This window comes from Rhipicephalus sanguineus, chromosome 1 (genome assembly GCF_013339695.2).
Source record: "Rhipicephalus sanguineus isolate Rsan-2018 chromosome 1, BIME_Rsan_1.4, whole genome shotgun sequence".
NCBI lineage: Eukaryota > Metazoa > Arthropoda > Arachnida > Ixodida > Ixodidae > Rhipicephalus > Rhipicephalus sanguineus.
Window position 1 is genome coordinate 209,519,487 of NC_051176.1, and position 21,686 is coordinate 209,541,172.

At 43.9% G+C, this 21,686-nt stretch overlaps 1 long non-coding RNA gene across 1 annotated transcript in view; it reads left to right on the top strand.

The window, feature by feature from the left end:
• The window catches only part of LOC119406494 (uncharacterized), a 66,125-nt gene extending 44,950 nt beyond the window's left edge, over positions 1-21,175 (top strand). The window contains exon 3 of the long non-coding RNA XR_005186566.2: positions 21,071-21,175. This is a non-coding gene — a long non-coding RNA (uncharacterized LOC119406494). The remainder of the gene's footprint in view (positions 1-21,070) is intronic.
• Positions 21,176-21,686: the final 511 nt, after the last annotated feature.

Sequence of the window (21,686 nt, forward strand, 5' to 3'; positions counted from 1 at the left end):
TCTATCTATCTATCTATCTATCTATCTATCTATCTATCTATCTATCTATCTATCTATCTATCTATCTATCTATCTATCTATCTATCTATCTATCTATCTATCTATCTATCTATCTATCTATCCGCCTACGACTTTATGCTCTCCTGGTCGCTTGGTTAGTCGAATGTACACCAAAATTTGTATGGCGTAACATGACTGTATGACGAACATAAATGATAAGTCATAACATGAAAATCATGACACGCATGTCATGTACAGCATGACTTACGTGCCACGCTCATGGTGCGCTGGCGGCCGTTTCGCTAGCTTTATATACACCAAAATTGGTATCTTGCGACGTGACTGTGTAACGAACATAAATAACACGAGTTAACATGAAAATCATGACACGCATGTCATGTACAGCATGACTCACGTGCCACGCTCATGGTGCGGTAGCGGCCGTTGCGCTAGCTTTATATACACCAAAATTGGTATCTTGCGACGTGACTGTGTAACGAACATAAATAACAGGAGTTAACATGAACATCATGACACGCATGTCATGTACAGCATGACTTACGTGCCACGGTCATGGGGCGCTGGCGGCCGTTTCGCTAGCTTTATCTACCCCGAAATTGGTGTCTTGCGCCGTGACTGTGTAACGAACATAAATAACACGAGTTAACATGAAAATCATGACACGCATGTCATGTACAGCATCACTTACGTGCCACGCTCATGGCGCGCTGGCGGTCGTTTCGCTTTATGTTTCGCTAGCTTGATCTACCCCGAAGCTGGTATTGCGTGACGTTACTGTTTGACGAACATAAATAATAGGAGTTAACATGAAAATCATGACACGCATTTTCCTCAATGACATACAAGACGATGTATGCAGCTCTTTGCTGGCTGCTTCGCATTACATCGATTCCCACAATGCGTGGGATCTGCCGGCTTTTTTTTTTTTCGCGCAGTTTTAACCTCACTCGAAAGTATGAACCAACTAGCCTGCCAGAACGTCCTACTAATGCAGTATGCACTTTCATTTGTAGCACTTACGCGGCGAGTTACGTAATTCGCTCATATGTCGGCATACTAGCAAGAAGCCCTATACTCGCCTATACTGCGCTTGGGAGAAGCCGCGCACACGTATGTATATATAACATAAGCCGGGTGCCCAGACCATCCTCTCCGCATTAAGCTATACAACTAAAGCACACGTAGGCATGTCAGTAAACTTAGCTATTATTGTTCTACCTTTGCGTGCGCGATGTGTCAGACCCTTTGCGCTTGCGAAAGCACTCTGAGAATCTTTCAATTGACAATAATAATAATAATAATAATAATAATAATAATAATAATAATAATAATAATAATAATAATAATAATAATAATAACAATCAATCAATCAATCATTTATTTAACGTGCCCAGGAACAACCGTAAGGTTTCTGTGCAGGCGCACGCAAAAAAACACTATAAAAATAAACAATACAATACAGACAGTTTTCAGAAATAAAAAAGAGCAAAAACACGTAGACAAAGAGAAATGAACACAAAAGGGAAGGAGTAAAATAAGACAACACGAGAAATATTGACGGGGAATAAAAAATTAGATTGCATATATACAACTATGCGGAAAGACTGAGAAGGGAAGACTTCGTACATTGTGCCACACTATGTCAAAACAGTGCAAAGCTCGGATAAAAACAATGATTGTGGACTATGAAAAACGTCAAGATTAAAAAGTTAACATTATAGAGACTTTGTAGAGTGTGGGAAGAAGCAGGCGGGTACATTAAACGGTCTGTTCTCTCTGGTTAACTTACGCGGAATTCGAAAATTAACACACTTGAGAAGTGCAGGGCAGGATACGACACCGTGGACTAGCTTTTAAAGAAATAAGAGATCAGAGCAATTTCGTCGGCAGTGAAGTGATGGCAGTGATAATAATTCAGCAGTATTTGAACGAGATCCACAGTCATTTTTAGCAAAGCGATGGTTATATACGCTGAGGAATTTTTTCTGGACTCGTTCAATGGTGTTACCGCTGGATTGAGCAATGCCATTCCATATCACGGGCGCACCCTTACAAAAATTTGTACCAACCGTCAATAGACAATTTATTGGGAAAAGTCGATAAAGCCTACCGACGGTATAATGAAAGTCGTTAGACCGTCTTGTATACCAGCAACCAACATTCCGTCGACTATTGGCCACCGATAACCAATAGAAATTTCCTTAATAACTTTCAATACACGCTAAAGGAACGTTCAATTGAAAGTTTTTAGACCGTTTTTAAACGTCTTATATACCAGCAACTAACGTTTAGTCGACTATTGGCCTCCGATAACCAATTGAAATTTCCTTTATAACCTTCAATAGATGCTAACGGAACGTCAAATTGAAAATTACACTGTTTTTAAGCGTGCTAAATACCTGTTACCAATGTTTCTTTGACTATTGGTCATTGAAGCTTGGTTGATGCATCTTGCCTAATGGAAATTACTCTTACTTTAGGAGAACGGCCGAATGTAAATGCAGGCCCTTCTGTGCTGCATGCCCTAGTCACCCTGGCTTGCGTTACGGAAGGGCCTACACTTACACTTGGCCACCGTCCCAAAGTGGGATGATCTCAAGCAGGAAATATAGCTGTAATAAATGTTGCTGTAATGTGCAATAAAGCTTTTCATAATGTAGTTGTTCAACGCACCAACACATGCTTAAAATTGTGTTAGGTACATCAAGTTTACTGTAAACATTAAATTATATGTAAAGTCCACAAATGCTCACACAGGAAATATTTTGACAGTGTGCCAGCACATCTGAGTAAATATTTAACTAAGTGATGCCTGAAGTTAGTGACTGAAGTTCTGACGCATGTTAGCAAAGTTGCTGTCCAACTGACCAAAATAAGTGAACACAACTTTCAAACAAAGATGTTTATTTTTTAGCACAACATGTGTTTACATCAATAAAAATTAGTGGCTTGATAGAGCACAGAACTTCGAAAAAGGTCCTTAATGTGTAAACTGCGTGGCAAAACGACAATACTAAGGAAAAGATCACTTGCATAAATAAAAATTATTTGTAAGATAATCAGATGTATATATACGAGGGGAAGTCAAAAACTAAAGCGACTTTTGCTATCTCTCCCCACTAGGGTTTGTTAACACTGCTACACGCGGCGACAACTTTTCTAGACAGCGCTGTGGAAGCTACAGAACCGAAACGCATGCCTGCTACCGCGCTAAAAAATAGTACTTAAGTTTGCTGATAATTTTCTCATTTGCCTTGCTGAAATAAATGCTACTTTATTTATTATGAGACTGAAACAGTGACGGAAAGTCACAGGTAAAATACAGTTATTGCTCACTTTGCAAGAATGTTGTCCAGTTCTTTCTATTTCATAGACAGCACCACCTTTTCAGCATGCCCGTTTTCCGAAGTAAACAAGGTGTCCATGACGTAGTGAGTCAGTGTGCGGCCGCAAATGCATTGTTTAGTTCTCCAAGAAAAATATACTCGTAATATGACACTAAAACGTACACTGAACAATCAAGATGTCTCTCCCATTCACATTTCTCGTGTATATGTTTGTTTAAACGCGTGAACGATGCGAGCGAGCAAAATCGAAATCAGCCGCAAGCTGCTGTACTACTTGCGGAGCCACAAGAATGTGCGGAAGCCCCGGCTCCGTAGCCTTGGCTCCACTGTCAAGATAAGTTGTCGCCTAGTATAGTATTCAGCACTGGATTAGCATCGTCTGCAACACTTCTCTGGAATGTGTCACTCTTATTCCCGCTTTAGTCAAGAGTGTAGCAGACCGTTAAACATTGCAGTCCCATTGTCGATCTTCACCAGGGAGGAAATGAGGGCAGTGATTCGCTTTTCTCTGCGGAAGGTGTTAAACCAGCAGAAATTATTCGTCGAAAGAAAGTACATTATGGTGACACTTGTTTATCACGAAGCAAGACCTCTGAATCCATACTGCGTGTTGAATATGGAATAGCTTTATGTGACGTGGAAAGATCGAGCAGGCCATCGACGTTTGGGTATCGTGATGGAAAACAGACGAATCACAGCGGACGAAACCGCAAATACTTTAGATATCAGTTTTCGTTCACCGTATTCCATCTTACAAAACAGGCTAAATTTTTCTAAAGTGTGTGCAAAGTGGGTCCCGAATGGATTATCAGCACATCATAAGGCACAAAGTTTTGACATATCTCTCATAAACATTTAACCCGTTATTGTCGTGAGGGAGATGGGATTTTTTTAGAGCAAATTGTTGCTGTATATGAAACTTGGGTACATCATCACAAACCGGAAGGTAAAGCTGCGAGCATAATTTAGAAACCCTCATCACCAGAATTTAAGGAATCTGAACGTCAACCATGAGCTCATAAGATTATGCTAACACTATTCTGGAACAAGGACGGTGTCGTAGCCATTCATTTCACCCCCAAGAGGTGAAACTGTGAAGTGTGAACTAATGTGATGTGTTGCGAACCAAACTGAAACCTCCAATCAGATTCAAATGTCATGGAAAACTGCGAAAACATGTCATCCTGCAGCAAGATAATGCTCGGCCACATTCTGCCAAGCAGACTGCCAAAACAATAAAGTTGGGTTTTGAATTGCTGGAACACCCACTACACAGTCCAAACCTGGCTCCAAGCGATTTTTATACGTTTGGACCATTGAAAGAAGCACTCGGGGGAACAAGATTCGCTATTGACGCAGAAGTCATGATGCTGTGCAAAATTGGTTACAGGTGCAACCAAAGAACTTTTTTTTCTGACGGAATGAAGAAACTTGTGAAACGTTGCACAAAGTGCGCTGAAGTGCAGGCAGGTAATGTAGCAAAAATAATGTATGCTTCAGTTTTCTATCATTAGAATAAGTGTACCGTTTCTCAAATGTGCCTTTACTTCTTGACTTCCCCTCATACATAATAGTTAACAAGTAAACTATCTGGAACCATAAAAATTTACATTAGAGGCATCAGAAGTTAAAAAAGCATATTGACGCTGTTGACAGTGCAGATACACAACTGAAAAAAAAGGAAAGAAAAGTACGAGAGTGTGATAATATTTGTAAAACATATGTGCTGTAAAAACCGCCAAACTGCATGATCACAAACTTGCCCAAGGCTTATTTACAGCTCGCTCTATGTAACTGTGTATAAACTTGCGCATTACAAAATCACAAAATTTGACAAGGCAATGTAATTGGTGTTAGATTAACTTAACGTGACTGTTCATACACTTGCACATTACAAGATCAGAGCTCTTCACTGCTGCTTGCACAATCCATCTTCAGCTGCCCAGGCGACTCTGGTTCCTTCGACAGAAGTGGGGCCACGGTGTTCCTTCTCTACAGTAGATTCATACCCGGAAGCCTAAAACAAAAACAGGAGTAATGACCAAGAGTTTCCCAAGAAAGGGTGTAACATACAGTATGCTCCCGTCATGCTGGAATTTTCTTAGTTCTGTGTGGGTATAAATGCAGTGCACGGCCAACATATTCAGTAAAATCTGACTCCACACAATGATAAATGCAAGGGCATGCTGAAGAATAACTGCAACAAAAAGGGTGTTGTGGCAGAACTTTTCATACATTTGATATCAAAGATCTGAACTTTACCCTTTTTAGCTCACTCATGCACCAACGTAAAGCTACAGCTCTTAGGCAGAGATGCCCCCTGTGAGCTGTATGTGTTAACCACGTGTAATTGAAAGTTAAATTCTGTGTGTGAGTAATGGCCATTGGCTGCTATCGGTAAGTTCTGTTCTTGCGGCGAAACGTGTGCACGAGTGCATCCACACAGGTACATTTGTATTTCAGTAGATATACTATGATACTCATATGATGTGTTTCTTAAAGGGAATGCAATGCAATATGCATCACATGAAAGTTTATTTATTGCACAAAAGCACAATACCACTGCACATACATGACGGTATGCACATTCATCATGCATCCATTGCAGGTAACATCTAAAATTAAATTACATGTTAACTTGTGAATACAACTAATGTAGCTTTCTTCAGGCTGCTCACAATGGGACGATTATATAATGTCAGAAATTCAGTTCGCTAAATGACTATTGTGTACCGCCAAATTGTGGTCATTAGTTTCCATGATTCTGGTTGGCTAAAAAAGGCAATACTCCTCACCAAAGAAGCACAGGCCGGGGAAAAAGGTGGAAATGCTAAGACTTACAAGGCAACAATCTTGAACCACATGCCATCACAATAAAGCACGCAAGCTTTAGCAACCCCCGGCACCCAGAATCCTGGAAGCTACTGACCGCAATTTAGGAATACACAATATGCATTCGGTGAAACTGATGTTTGAAGTTGTATAATTGTTCCAATGCCAACAGCTTGAAAAAAGGCAGTCTAGATCTGCTGTGTGCTCACATAAATACATTGTTTAATTTTACATTTGAGCAGCAACACATGCATGACTTACGCATGCGTACCGTGAAGTATGCATAACTTTATTGAGTTTTCACCAATAAATAAAATATTCATATGCTGCACATACCACAGACCCCTTTAATACCTGTAGAGTATACCTGTGGAATTTGCTATATTCGATAGACCGTTAGCCTTGTCATCATCAGAAAATGTCATTGGAGGTGGTGCCCGCAGGGGCGTCTGCGCAAGCAGGCGTTTGGTGTGTAGCGACACCACGGACCCGAGCTAACGGGGGGGTTTCGACCCCCTCCCACGCCTAGCCGTGCGTTGCTTTGCTACAAACTGTTTTATAATGTTCGTACACGTAAAGGTAGTTAGGGAAGTTTTTACGACAAAGCGGGGCGACGGGCATACAATTCTTAATAACCAGAACAAAATCATTAAAGCTAAATATGGCGGAAACAAGCAGAATCAAATAAATTGTGCTCGAACGCATGCCCTAATGCTCAACCTAGCGCTTGCACAGTTAAGATACGGCTATTCGGCCACACACAGACAAGAATCCGTTCGACTACAGTTCAAGTTTAACTAACGGCTCAACAGGCACGGGTGATCGGTACCTATGTTGCGGGTGAATTAAAACGTCGGTCCGAATTTAACTAAACTGGCTGTATTAACACCTAAGCGTAAGTGCAAGCACACGCATTAACACGAATATCACGGTAAATACGTGCCTTTGCGGATGCATACACATGCACACGTTTGGTCACACGCAAGGAAAACACGTCTCTGATACTAGTCACATACGATCTTGTGCGCTAGAAAATTCACCCTGAATTAGCAACATACTCAAGCGTACGCGCTTTAGACACGGTCGACGCTTACACGCAGGCGCCGTCCCCGCCCTACAATTATTAAACCAAAATAGTGACTCATCGCGAGCAGGGCCCCCCCTTCCAACAGTACTGCCGACAGAGGAGAGCGCCACCACAACTCAGTTCAAATCGCCCGCCGAAACACAGCCGCACATGCGCACACTTGCTTTCCACTCCAAACAAAAAAAAAGTTCGCCTGCACTTAACATCACACAACTTTGCCTTGATCCTGATGAAATGATACACACTAACAGGCTCGCTACGTTAACAAAAGCTCACTTATCGTCTACTAGTCAAGAAAAACATAGTTAACGGCGTTATTATCCCGCTCACGGTGTTAACAAAGCGCTGACAGCAGCAACGTTCACGTACCTGTTTTCGTTCGGCGACGGCTCAACGATATCAGCAGGTCTTCGCTTGAGTCTTCGTAGTAAGCAGCACTGGCAGAACCCACAACACGAGCACAGAGCGCAAGCACCATTCACACAAGAGAAAATTCAACTTCAAACTCGGCCCTTTGGGAAGCGGCATGGACGCGACGAGCAACAAACAAGCAAATGAGTCTTCAGTCCCGCAGACGTCAACGGGTCCGCATTCGTGCACCATTATTTTTTAATCCTAACTAAAAATATTCATTCCTGCTTGTAAATACTTAAAAAAACATTTATGTAAATACAAAATATATTTGATGCGTACAATGTCTTGACTTTTGCAAAAAAAAAAAGAAAAATTGGAATGCAAGCGCGCGAAATTTGAAATGTCTGGTGCAGCTGCAGGGAACGTTATTTTGAACAAGTGAGCAAGAACGCTAATAATTGCTACAAAACGTATATATCTTGTGAATTAAAGTTATTCAATTGGTGCACACGTATACACGCGACATTTCAATGTAATGATTCATAGTCCTTGTGTCAAACTAAATAGATACCAAATAAAAATTTTATTCAGACGAGAAAAAAAAATACTCGGGGGTCTGAGCACGGTGCATGAAAACTTTACACGTAATTTGTGTGTGTGTGTGTGTGTGTGTGTGTGTGTGTGTGTGTGTGTGTGTGTGTGTGTGTGTGTGTGTGTGTGTGTGTGTGTGTGTGTGTGTGTGTGTGTGTGTGTGTGTGTGTGTGTGTGTGTGTGTGTTTGTGTGTGTGTGTGCGCGCGCGCGCATATGTTATGAGACAATATATATATCGTCCACGGTCCAGTGGTTATGGTGCTCGACTGTTGACTCGAAGGTCACGGGATCGAATCCCGGTCGCGGCTGCCGCATGGATCATATCATTCATTTCCATTGATTAATACTGTCAGCCCTGTTGTAGGGCTGTTACGTAGAGAAGCGGAAGGTACATTGTAATATTATCCTGCACTGAATGTACGTAGAATATACATTATTATATAGATCCCCGGGCATATTATATATATATATATATATATATATATATATATATATATATATATATATATATATATATATATATATGAAGGTTAATATAAATAAGTACGCAATCACAGACAGAATGTACAGTCGATGACAATGAAGTAAGAACATGACCGTCACCAAGGGCATATACCACAGCTTCTTTTTTTTCAGGGACGGGGGGGAGGGGGAGGGGTCGACGACCTTTACGTCTGTTTGTATATGAGTGCGTACAAAATGCAAAATGTAAAAGTTGCGGTGCGTGGGGCAGTGGCGTAGGAAGAATTTTTTTTTTGGGGGGGGGGGGGGGGGGGGGTAGGGCGGGTGTACGCACTTGATCCGACATTGGGTCCGGGCAGGTAGGTGTGGTCGAGTGTCATTTTGTGAGCTCTATCCCATCGGAGAAAAAAAAATCGATGGGGGGGGGGGGGTCACGGGCCCGATGTGCCATCCCCTGGCTACGCCACTAGCGTGGGGGCCCGGTGGGGGAGGCGCGTACACACATGAAAAATGTAAAAGTTGCAATGCCTGGGGGGTGGGGGGGGGTTGAAACCCCCAGCAAACCTCCTATGGCTACGCCACTGAGATCTTTTTAACAAACATTATTTTCACATTCTTTAGAGAAATTGTCTTTAGACTAAAGTAAAGCAACTTTCTTTTGAGAAATTGTCTTTAGACTAAAGTAAATCAACTTTCTTTTAACGGTATGTTAATAGAACGTGAAAGTCCATAGCCCGTCATTAAAGTTGGTAGATCGTTGGTTAAACGTTTAAAGACCGTCAATGTCCATTTTTGTAAGGGCATACTCAAGTTGTGGAAGACATACTGCCGTGTACAATTTGTGTAGGGCCATGGGAGACCTGAATTCTCGAGATATTCTACAAACACATCCGAGAGAACGAAGGCCCCGCATAGCAGCACGCTTAACGTGAGAAGAAAAGTTTAACGCGCTGTCAACAACACCAAGATCACTGATTTCATAAACCTTGCATAAAAGCACAGAATTGACAGAGTATTGAAATGACACGCTAGATGTTTTGCGAGTGATAGACACGAATTTTGTCTTCGAGGTATTCAGAGAAAGGTTATTACCGTTGCACCATTCGGAAAAGAGCGCAAGTCTGGCTGCAGCAAGCGACAGTCGTTAACTGAATGAATTTCCTTAAAAATTTTGATGTCATCGGCATACAAGAGGAAAGAAGAATTACGAATGGCAAAAGAAACATCATTAACGTAAATTAAAAATAGGAGTGGGCCTAATACCGACCCTTGAGGGACCCCACTAGTCACTTTATACAAAGAAGACGTTTGGCCATTTACGGACATAACAATATCTATTGAGCAGATAGCTCTGCAGGAGATTCACAACCGACAAGTCAACATCAAAGTGCGCAAGTTTAACCATAATCAGTGTGTGGCTGACTACGTCAAAAGCCTTGCTCAGGTCACAGTAAATTACGTCAACCTGTCCTCTCTGAGAAATAGGTGTGGAGATCTGCGTCATGAAACTAGCAAGATTTGTGGTAGTTGAGCGGCCAGCGAGAAAACCATGTTGATTAGGAATCAATGAGTTTTTCACACTAAAAGACAATATGTTGTGAAGAGCCAGCTCGAAGATCTTTGATGTGGCACATAGTAGAGAAATCGGGCGATAATTAGAAGCATCTGTTTTAGAGCCCGACTTAAATACTGGAAAAACACGAGCAGTTTTCCACATGCTAGGAAATGTGGAAGTGTCCAGGGAGTTATTAAATATCGTAGTCAGTACTGGAACAAATATACTACCATAAGCTTTTAGTACACTCTTAATCATGTCCTGCTTAAAGTGGCAGTCTATAGCCCGGAAACGAGACGAAAAATCTAACGCCTATAGACTGTTTGTTTAGCCGGCACAACCTGTAGGCGGCGCCGCCCGTAGCCGTCCCTCGGCGTATTAGCTTTCTCAGCGGCTCATCTCAGAGGCGGGACTCAATATAGGCCGGAGATTTTTCGTCTCGAATCCCGGCTAGTTTAAGGCCGCCTATAGACATCTCCTCGTTCCACGTGACCAGGTGTCTTGGCTACGGGGAGTCCTACCTACGGTGCGCCCCAGCTGCGGCGCGTCCTAGCCATAGGCGGTGTACGAAGCGGCGAAAAAAAAATTGATTTTAGGTCACCTTTTAAGCTCTATTCGGGGTATTTGGAGGCTTAGACACATGTTTTATGACATACATAATCTATACACACACATTACAATCAGAAGTAAACCGCAGAAAAGTTCACAATAAACACACGCGGATTCGAACTCGCGAACACTCGATCAGCAAGCGCGTACGCTAACCACTACACCACATCACGCCACAGTGGGAGCTGCAAAAGAACGGGGGTTTATATGCACCAATGTGTCGCTACACGATCTGGCGTATTAGTGCAGTGGAGGTTATTATGCATGCAGCGTTCACTCATACGTAAGGAGACATTTTTTTAGTGACATTCGTGAAAATATATAGGAGGTCACTCGAGTTATTTCTGGGAGCATGCTTGAAGCGAACTTGCGTGCTTGGTACAAACGATAAAACTGTTCCGCATACATTTGGCACTGGCGCCTCAGTTACATTAAAGAATTTTGACATGCATAATATACGAGTTCTATTCATGTTGGCCGTCAGCCTGTTGCCTTTCGTGGATTGAACGAGTTTTCAACGTCAAGATTCGCTTGCCATGGAACGTGTGCTCGGAATCCATCCGCGGCAACCGCACAGCGACGTAGCCGATTACCGACGGAGAATCGCCGTGTTCTCAGTAACGTCGCTGGCCGCTTCACCGCCGACGGTTACTAGGCCGGTAGCCGATACCGTCACTAAGCCTATTCAGTTTATTTCGAAGCCGTAGTCGACCGTGCTTCAGAACAAACCGCTCACGCTCATATGCCAGGATGTTTTACCTCTTACCGTCGTTGGCTCGACCCTCTCCCCGTAATAATTACACACTGAGATGAACATGCGCTGATAATCGTGGTATTGTCAGCCATATATAAAATATGCGAACACGCCCGAGCAGGTGCGGTACGCCGTGCACGCACTGCCGATGAACTTCACTTGTAAAGGAACTCATCTTGGCTCTAAACGTTGGATAGTGCACGTGGCTTCCCCTCAAGTGAATGACACTATTCTAGTAGACATTATTTTAGCTTCAATGAAAAATGTGGCCGACCCTTGCGTCGACCATGGAAGCGAGGAGCTGGCGCTGAATGCATGCAGCTACGCGGTCGCTCGGCGGACTGCGCCCCGGAGGAAATGTTTTTGTTGGACGCCACTCGCGCGACGTACGTGACTCGTGAATTGGGCTGTGCACGCTGGAGACGCGGCTCGCCGTTCGTCGTTCTCAGGCGCGCAGCGCGCAGGCAGGAATATGATGCTAACATGGACTGGATCTTATATGCGGCAGCACTTATCGCAGAAATAATTGTGGCGTTCTGTTACGACTCCATCAGTGGCCATATTTTTGAGAACTTCTAGATTCACGCTGATATAGCGGTCCCGCCGCGCTATTTAAATCACCTCATACTCGTCTCAAAGCCGACATTGCGCTAAAGTCACACTGGATGATGCTATATTTTTCACATAAGTTTACTGAAACATTTTCTGGAAGCCCGAGTCCATGCAATGTACTAAGTATAGTGTTGGTCACTGGTGCGAAAGGCACTTTCATGGGCATGCAGTGCCTAACTGTGTACAAGTCTCACCTTTTTATAAATTTTTGACAAATCTCGCCGTGATTAATACGGCTGAACACGCAAACATTTACGAGCTACATCCACACAGCTGTATTTGTATGCGCACGCGACTGGGGAATGTTAGTTTGTTGTGCTAGAGTGCATGGGATAGCCTTCTGGAGTGTTTTACGTATACACGCACTTATTTTTTATGTGCGGATTACTGAGAGGCGTTGCGTACAGCAGAAATCCAGAACATAGTACAGTGGTGCATTAATGGAAAATGAATTTGACACCATCGAGTAATAGGTTCTAGTGTTGCAGAGCTATGCGCAGATTTTTTTTTATTGCGCACATACAAAGTGGTTGCGCCTCACTGTGGCAGTCGTTGCGAGGAACTGAAACTGCTAAATTATGACATATTATCGTAAGAAAGTTAACGTAGAGTGGCCATTTGTCGAACATGAGGGTGTTTAACGAATTCTGAACTTTTTTAGCCAATGCGGCGATGTTATTACGAGGTACACCCACAGGCGTGCGCACTTCGCGCTGGCACATATGTACGTTCCAGAAGATGGTAAGTTAATTATGCAAATATTGTTTTCCAGACTTAGACATTGCCTACCGCGGATTTAGGAGAAAAGTGTGAACGGTTTTGCGAAATCTAGAACACCTCGTAAAAGCTCTACTGCCCGCACTTGATATCGACAGCATGCCGTTACTAATAGTAGAACATTAAATTAGATATATAGATTTCACGGCAAACTATTCGAGTATTTGGAAGCATTTTGTTTTTCATCATTACTAGCCTACTTTATGTCCACTTGAGCACGAAGGTCTCTTCACTGATCCCGCATTGATCCTATCCATCGTCTTCATTACTATTTTTGTGTGTTTGTGGCATGCACATGAACGAAGAAAGCAGTCGGGTTGCGGTATGTCCCTAATGCGGACTCCCTTGACGTCAAGATGCACGCCGTGTAGGGGTTGATTGTTGGCTAACAGAGTTTTAGAATTGTGTACGCAGACGTTGCGTTGGCTGGGCACCTACGCTATACTGTATTCGGAAAGTAACGTACGTATACCAGTGTTTAGTCTTTGACAGATGCGCAGTGGCAAGAAACACAAGAAATTGTGTACATGAAGCGCTGGGTACCGTATGCTAATACTGCTTAATTTTAACCACTTGGGATTTCTTTAACGTGAACCGATTACATCACATAGGAGCGTTTCTGCGCTCAGTTGCCCCTTGATGGGTACCTAGATTAACCATTAACAGTGAGCTTGGGCACTATAGGCCTGCAGTGTGTTTAGACATGCGTATAAAAATTCGCATCGTTTTTTTTTTCTGTAGCGGCGGTTAAAGCATGGACGCACCGCGTTCCCCATAAATGTACCGTTCAGCGGAATCATTTCGGTTGAGAATGACTTGACGTACCATACCAGCTTCATAGTTCAATAGTACCTGCTGTGTCTAGCGTGTATAAGCATGCGAGAAACAGGTGCTGCTCACGTGTAAAAATAAGTATTTATTGTAAAAAAATACAAACAGCGCTAAAAGCAATGCTCAGCGCTCAAGGAAACGATAAACGTGCCAGCCAATGTTTTTTAGGACAAATATATTCTGGTGCTTAACGAATACCTTTGATCTTTTCATATGTCTTCAGCAGCTTCTCGCCGGCAAAACACCTGGGAAACAACTGGGTTCATTATACTCTACACAAGACGAAGTATTGAGATACCCAGTTGGGTATGTGAGGTACTTAATATAGTACATCGTCAAGCACCAAATAAGGGCTTTCTCTAGAAGTGTGCCAACCGAAAGCTTCACATTCCCTTGCACTTGATCGTAGAACGCATTGTCGTCGTACTCCCTCCAAATTCTGTGGTCAGGCGATGGGCGGGCTGCTGGCATGTCATCCGGACAGAAAAAAAAAAGAAAAGCAGAGCACACATGTGACGTTATGTTCTTAGATCACCTGGTGTTTTCGCCCATCACACAAAAACATCTACCTGGTAAACGGACGTTTTCAATCTGTTATACACCTTGTCGAATTTTGTGTAGACAGCGTCACAGAAGTTACAAATATGAAAGTGTTTTCAGAAGTTGCTAATGAAGCTTTCTAATAGTGTTTTAACCATAAACTTACTACAGTTAGGAGAAAAAGCTTAGCATGATTTCCTCAGAAATACTCATCGATCTCCACGAAATACATGCGGGCATTGCACATGTGACCGAGTATGACCTTGTTGAACTTCTCCATGAAACTTCCAGTTTTTCTTAAAAGTGAAGCTCTGTTTCGAATGTCGGCTGCAAGTGAAAACCACAGCACAGTCGCCATTTGATGAGAATCACGTACAAGGAAAGCAGTTTTACAATAGACTCCCGATTCATGCGTTAAGTAAATAAAGTGGCAGGCAAGCTTGGCTTGAAATTTGGTTGCACAATATTGCACAATATTGCAATAGCACAGTATTGCAAACGAATTATCTTCAATACCAGGTGAATGCCAGTCACGGCGAATATTTGAATGGTAGCAGCCAATGCATGATTAAAAATTAATTCGCTGCGGCGGGTCAATGATCGGCTGCGACGGGAGATATTTAGATGGGAGTGAAACGCAAAAAAAAGAGAAGAAAATGAATATTAAACAGAAAAAGAAAGATCGTGTGCTCAGTTACGGCATTGTAAACAACGCCACGGCCGGTGTTGCTGCTGCTACTGCTGGAAAACCTGCAAGGTGTGAGCTCCTGGCTCGATAAAACTGCGCCTGGCTCTTGTGTCAGAAGGTTTTGTCACCTGCAAACGTAATAAAATTCTGTGTATACTATCACGAGGATGAACAACAATTATATCCCTTATTACGACTGCTGTATGTAATACACTCCTCTGTAATAACATTAACAATGAGCAATCCAACATAAATAATAAGCTGCCAACGAAAACAACATTACTTTTATACAACCACGGTTATATATTGCTGTTGCATCGCATGAAGTGATGGAGGAGAGAACAAAAATGCCATAAACTAGCTAACGTCTAAATTTCATATCGCGCATTACGTTACCTTAATCGATATCTGCAGTTTGCACAGGCACCACAGCCGTTGCATGATGCACTGATGTACTTGCCCACACTTGACATGGCACTGCATAAGACCAATGGGCAAATGTGACCAAAAACCACGGAAATAAGTGAAGGGGCACAGTAATTACGCACATGTATTCACGAATATGAATGAGGCTGGCTTTAAAACATGTTAGAAATTAGGCAGCAAAACGCGTTTTAAAGACTGTCGCTATTCAGAAAGTCAAATTGCTGATATTGCCTCCTAAAAACAAGACATGCCGCTGGTCGTATCTATGAGCGCCTGATCCCATGAAACGGTACTAACGTCTTCGGCACTCGTAAGTGCAGTTTTATTACTTTTTGATTGTGGAAAAGTTTTTCCGCTTCCCAAAGGTAAAAAAAGAAATATAAATGCGCAGTATAACGACCTACCATGAAAGCAGATCCTAACATCATTCAACTGCTAGCAAATATATGCTTGTTTTTATTTCCGCATTGTATCATTGACTATAAATGCAGAGAACAGTTGCTAGCCGAGGGATAAGAAGCCACGCGAGAGCTAATAGTATACAGCTTGTCAAGCAACACGAAGTGATTAACTGATTATCTCACTGACACCTGTCAAGAGCGACGAAATTGTCTGAACTGTATGAGAGTTCATAATAAATGCGACCAGCATGACAACACGTGCGCGACTATAGAGACGGATGACGATTACAACAAAGTACTCGTATACTCGCATAGTTACTCGTAAGCATACTCGTCTAGTTATTTCAAAAGCCGTCAAAAGAACATTCTGACAGTTCTTTACGTCATTCATATATATCAGCGCAAGCGTGCAACAATGTGAACGCTAACAGCACGAACATGTATGTGAAGAAAGAAGAACACTCACCCAGGCGGGTATGATGCGCCGGGCTGTGTCCGCAGTGAGCGCACCAGCTAGACAGAAATGGCGCGAGAGCGTCGTGTAATCCTGCGTCAACAGCTTGCGTGTAGCCATTTCACGTGCAAGGGGATGTCGCTGTGTGTTCGCAACACCCCCTTAATATTGAGATAAGAGAATTTTTCCATGGCGGCCGAGTACCGGTTCACGCGGCACGCTCAACGAACCACACCAACCTATCAAACACCCGCCGCTGTCGTGGAATGCGCTAAACCTAACCCATTTCGCGCCAAAAACGCAACCCCCTTCCCATCGCACAGTATCCACAATATCTTCGAACTCTCGTTTTTACCTCCTTCCTTTCTTTTCTCGGCGCAAAAACAGCAGAAGCGGAGTGCAACGGAGAGCGTAGCGGCCCCTATTCTCTTTCACGCACGCAAGAGAGAGTGCGTAGTTAGCTCCATGCGTATACCTCCTCGCAGCAGTGCTCGCCTTTGCGGCTGACGCTGTCGGCGCACGCGCATACACCGACGCTTGCGCCGACAAGTTATAACACGCGGGAGCCCATGCTCAGCTGTAGCCAGGATTCTCGTTTACGCGGCCCCACCGACGCGCCACTGAGACTGCAGGCCGTCTATAAGGCGGCGTTGAACGGTACACGTTTTTTATATACACTTGTCACGGCTAATTCCTTTTCAAAGGCCTACTATAGCCGGGAGTTTTCCTGAGTTTTGAAGCGTCCCGCCTAAAGGGCATGCGTTAGCCAGGACTTGATTAAGAGTGTATGGCGGAGGGGATGCCATCTGGGCCACATGATAAGGATGGTTTTAAGCGCTTAATGCATTCGCAGATAAGATTTTCATCCAGCAACAAAGCGCTGGATGAGCTAACTGCCTTGGTCTGTTGTCTGATATCAGTGCTAGAGTCAGAGGCCTTATCAACGGATGAGAAATGAGTGGCAAAACAGTCAGCGACGGCATGCACTTCTACCCCATTTGAGTCCAGTAGTCTGAAGGACTCTCCGTTTTTGCTAGACCGTTTACGTACATACTTCCAGAACTCAGCCGGCCGGTCAGAGGCGCTTTTTTCTAAGAATTCAATAGACGAACTATGATCCCGTTTATATAGGCGTTTAGAGAGAGTTCGAAAGAAGCTGAACTCTTCCTTCCACTCGCTGGATGGAGGACATTTAGATTTCCCGTGTGCGTGATCTTTATGCTTCAGTGCACTGATAAGTTCAGATGAGAACCAGTGGGGATATTTACATTGTTTAGGTGTATATAGGGGAATAAAATTACGCATGCTACTCAGTACAAGCTCCGTAAACCGATCAACCTGCTCATCAACATTTGGTTTGTCAGTAACCTGTGACCACTTAACGGTGGACAAGTGATGATAAGGCCCGTGTAATCACCTCGCTTGAAGGCAAATCTCGGAGATTTGTTTACGTAACTGCTGAAGCTCGTTGTTTCGGCTGATGCGGACAATCTTACGTTAAGTGGTGGGTGGAATTTGTCAGGACGTACAAGAGAGATGTCGGAGCGGGAAACTTCAAGGGGTTGATCGTTTGACACACACAGGTCTAAGACGTTGCCACTGGAATTGACGACTGAGTTATGTTGCAGTAGGGAATTAAACGCCAGAAAGTAAGATCAGGCTGCACTTTTTCTCTATGAAATGATTCTAATGAGAAAAGGTAAGCGTGCTCCAGTCAATTCCAGGTGCATTGAAATCCCCAAGAACAATAATTCTGTGCCCACTATGAGAAGATACCACAAGTTCAATGGAAGACATGACATCATGAAACGAGGCAGGGGACATGCTGGGCGGTAAATAGAAACATCCAATCAACAATTTTTCACTGCGCTCAAGGTTGGTTTCTAGCCAAATGGATTCTTCGATAGCTTCTAGGTGTTTCCGTCTAACGTATTTCAGTGAATTGTCAATGGCAATCAGCACGCCACCGCCTTTCTGTTTGGTTTCACTGAAATCTCGGTCACTGCGGAAGGTGGTGTAGGTCGGGGGAAAAAAGTCAGATCAGGGAATTTCCGTGCCTAGCCAGGTTTCAGAAATAACAATAATAGGAAAAGAAGACGAAAGAACATTAGAGAAAAACTCGCGTGTCTTGGTACGTAGACCACGAGCATTTTGGTAGAATATGTCTACGTTACACGGCACTTTCGATTCCAGTCACTAGCTCAGAGGGATGAAGCATGTCATCGCGCAGCTCCCCACGAAATGGCTTGAAGAGGCATCCGAGGGGCCACATCGAAGGGTCATTCAGGTGTTGTAGTGTTTCCTTGTCAACTTCGATGTAGAACGAAGAATAGGACTGCAATTTGGTTTGAAGTCGCCGGCAGGAGATGGGAGACAGATCCAATGAAGCAATGTGTTTTTTGATGTCAGCAGCAGTGGTGTCCGGTCTCAGCTTCGTAACAAAAATGGCCTTTGGCCATTGTGGCCGTCGTGGCCGTTGAGCTACAGATATATTCGATGTTGTCATAGCTCCAAATGAGGCGGGTTTCTTCTTTCTATCACCCTAAGTTACCGCTGCAGAAGAGGCTGTCGCAGGCATCACACTGCCACGCTCGGACGTGACTATGTCAGCTGGCGGCCAATTCTAAGATGAAAGTGTTTCGGAGAGAGGTTGTTCAGAGCAGGCAGGTTGCTCGGAAGTCACTGATCGGTCAACGATTACATGCGTGGGGGGATCACAGGTGCCTTCACTGTCACTCCGGCCGTGCGGCGCGTCAGCTCCTCACGCAGGAAGCGGGCCTCTGCACGAAGGGGGGCGACCACGCGGGCTTGTTCAACACCGCGGGAATGATCATTACGGAGGCGCTCGTTTTCTTCGCGTAATTGGGATACCTTGTCGCTGAGGAACGAGATTCCCTCCAACGCGTCGAGGATCGCCACCCGGAGGGGTGCACGTGGAGAGGGAACCGGTTTGAGAGCTGCAGTGCTCATCGCTGCACGCCGCCGAGTTGTCTTCGCTAGGCTTACCAGCAGCACGGCTCAGATCACATAAATTGCAGCAAAATGAGCGCGATCCAGACTTCAAAAGTTGCAGCAGCTCTTCATCAGGCCAGGTTACACACTTCGCATGAACACGTTTAGAGCAATTTTCACAGCGGAAAAACTGCTGCTTACCGAAAAACGGGCAGGAGCATAGCAAGCATGCATCCCGACTGGGAGCCATGGTAAATAATAATAATAATAATAATAATAATAATAATAATAATAATAATAATAATAATAATAATAATAATAATAATCTCTGACGCTTAACGTCCCAAAACCAGGATATGATTATGAGAGACGCCGTAGTCGAGGGCTCCGGAAATTTCGACCAGCTGGAGTGTCTTAACGTGCACAGTCTTTGAATTGGGGCGTTGGTTCATATCAAAGAAATGCTGCAGCAGGAACAAGACAAGGACGAGAACAGACACATTAAAAAGAGGACGAGCGCTGACTTTCAAATTAAATGTTTACTCACAAAAGTGACATGTGCGCACATTATCGAAAAATCCGACGATACCTGTCAAGAAATCAGCTCCTTTTTCAAGGGTGATATAGATGGCGCACTGACACACCTACTTCCTTCAAGATTAACGAAATACGCCTCAATGATTTCGCGTTCAAGTTATAGCATGCGTTGCAAAAGCGTGGTGTTATGAAAGAGTAGAGTGCATTTACAGTGTTTGCAATGAAAATTCTACTACTATCTCGGGTTTTACGTGCCAAAACCACGATTTGTTTGTGAGGCACGCCGAAGTGGAGGGCTTCGGAAATTTTGACCATCTAGTGTTCTTAAATGTGCCCTGACATCGCACAGTAGAAGGCCCTCTCGCATTTCGCCTCCATCTAAATGCGACCGCCGCGGCTGGGTCCGAACCCGCGACCTTCGGGTCACCAGCCGAGCACCGTAACCGCTACACCACCGCGGCGGACTGCAATGAAAAGAAAGGTGCCCGCCAGATTGGTTCCTAACATCCAAATTGTGAGAAGAAACCAAAGTAACCTAGTAACGTAGTGAGAGGTAGATTACTACGTTACTAAGGTTTCTGCACAGTAACAAGTGCGTTAGTGTGAAGAAACCACAGCAACGCTCTCCACGTGTGAGCCAACAACATTTGGCCCATATGTTCGCAGGAGCACTGATCGGCAGCTCGTTCTGTCTCTATTGAAAACGTGTGACAGGGCCCCTTAAAAAGAACAAGGTGGTCCCAATTTATCGGGAGGCGGCCACTGCGGCATCTTTTGTAATCATTTCGTCATTGTAGCGCACAAAACCGTAGCATTTCTTCAAGTATACTATTATTCATCCTGCTGTTGCACGGATGAGAACAAAGCGTACGTTGTTTCTCGCACTCTTTGTCGCAGACGTTCACAGAAGAGTGGGCAAGGCGTCAGCTTGCAAAGAAAGCGACGACGCACGACACGTCGTCCCTCGAGCGAAATGCTCTGCATATTTGTGAAAGACAGCCGCGCATGCTCAAATAATCTGGATGCATGTACACCTATTCATCGAGTTGCAAATAATCTAAATGCAGTTCATCTATGCAGAAATATACGCGCATACGCGCGTAGCGCGCATATTTCTGCTCTGCGCATGTCGATAGGGTTGCATGCGTATATGAGTGGTTCGTGATGTGCATAGATATGCTCTATTTCTACCATTCTGTGTTGTGGACGTGTGCGTGAGTACATGTCCGTGTGTTTCAGGGAAAGCGAGCTAGCGCTGGGGATATACACGGGCGGATCTGGCGGCCGCAGCGTGAAGCAGGCTTCAAGGATGCATATTGATTGAGAGGCGTTAGAAGAACGGATAAATGAGACAAAACGATCGGTAAGAAACCTTCTTAAAATGCCGACCTTAAAGCGAACATTGCAGTAAACAATAACAGCACGAGCAGACTACGTACGGCAAATGGCTAGAATTGGGAGAGCAACGACAAGGGCAAAATGGTTGACTTGTGCACTGACTTTGACACGTTATCACATACAAGAGTGATTGACCGAGTGCACAGACCTACTGATTAGTTTACTAGGTGGACAAAGAGTCCTAATGCGATCAAGAATCGCGTTATTAGTAAGACGAATACTTGAGCGTACAATACCAACCATTCTTAATAAAAAAATTCACCAATGAATTACCGCATTGCGGAAAATTTCTGTATACCACATGAAGACATAACGAAAAAAGTTCGCAAGGACCAGCGCAGACTAACAACTAACCTTATTTCCATAAGAGAGCACATATATACATTCCCGACAAGCACCTCATAATCTCTGCGCATGAGCAACACGGCACCGTATATTCCATTACAAAAAACGATAA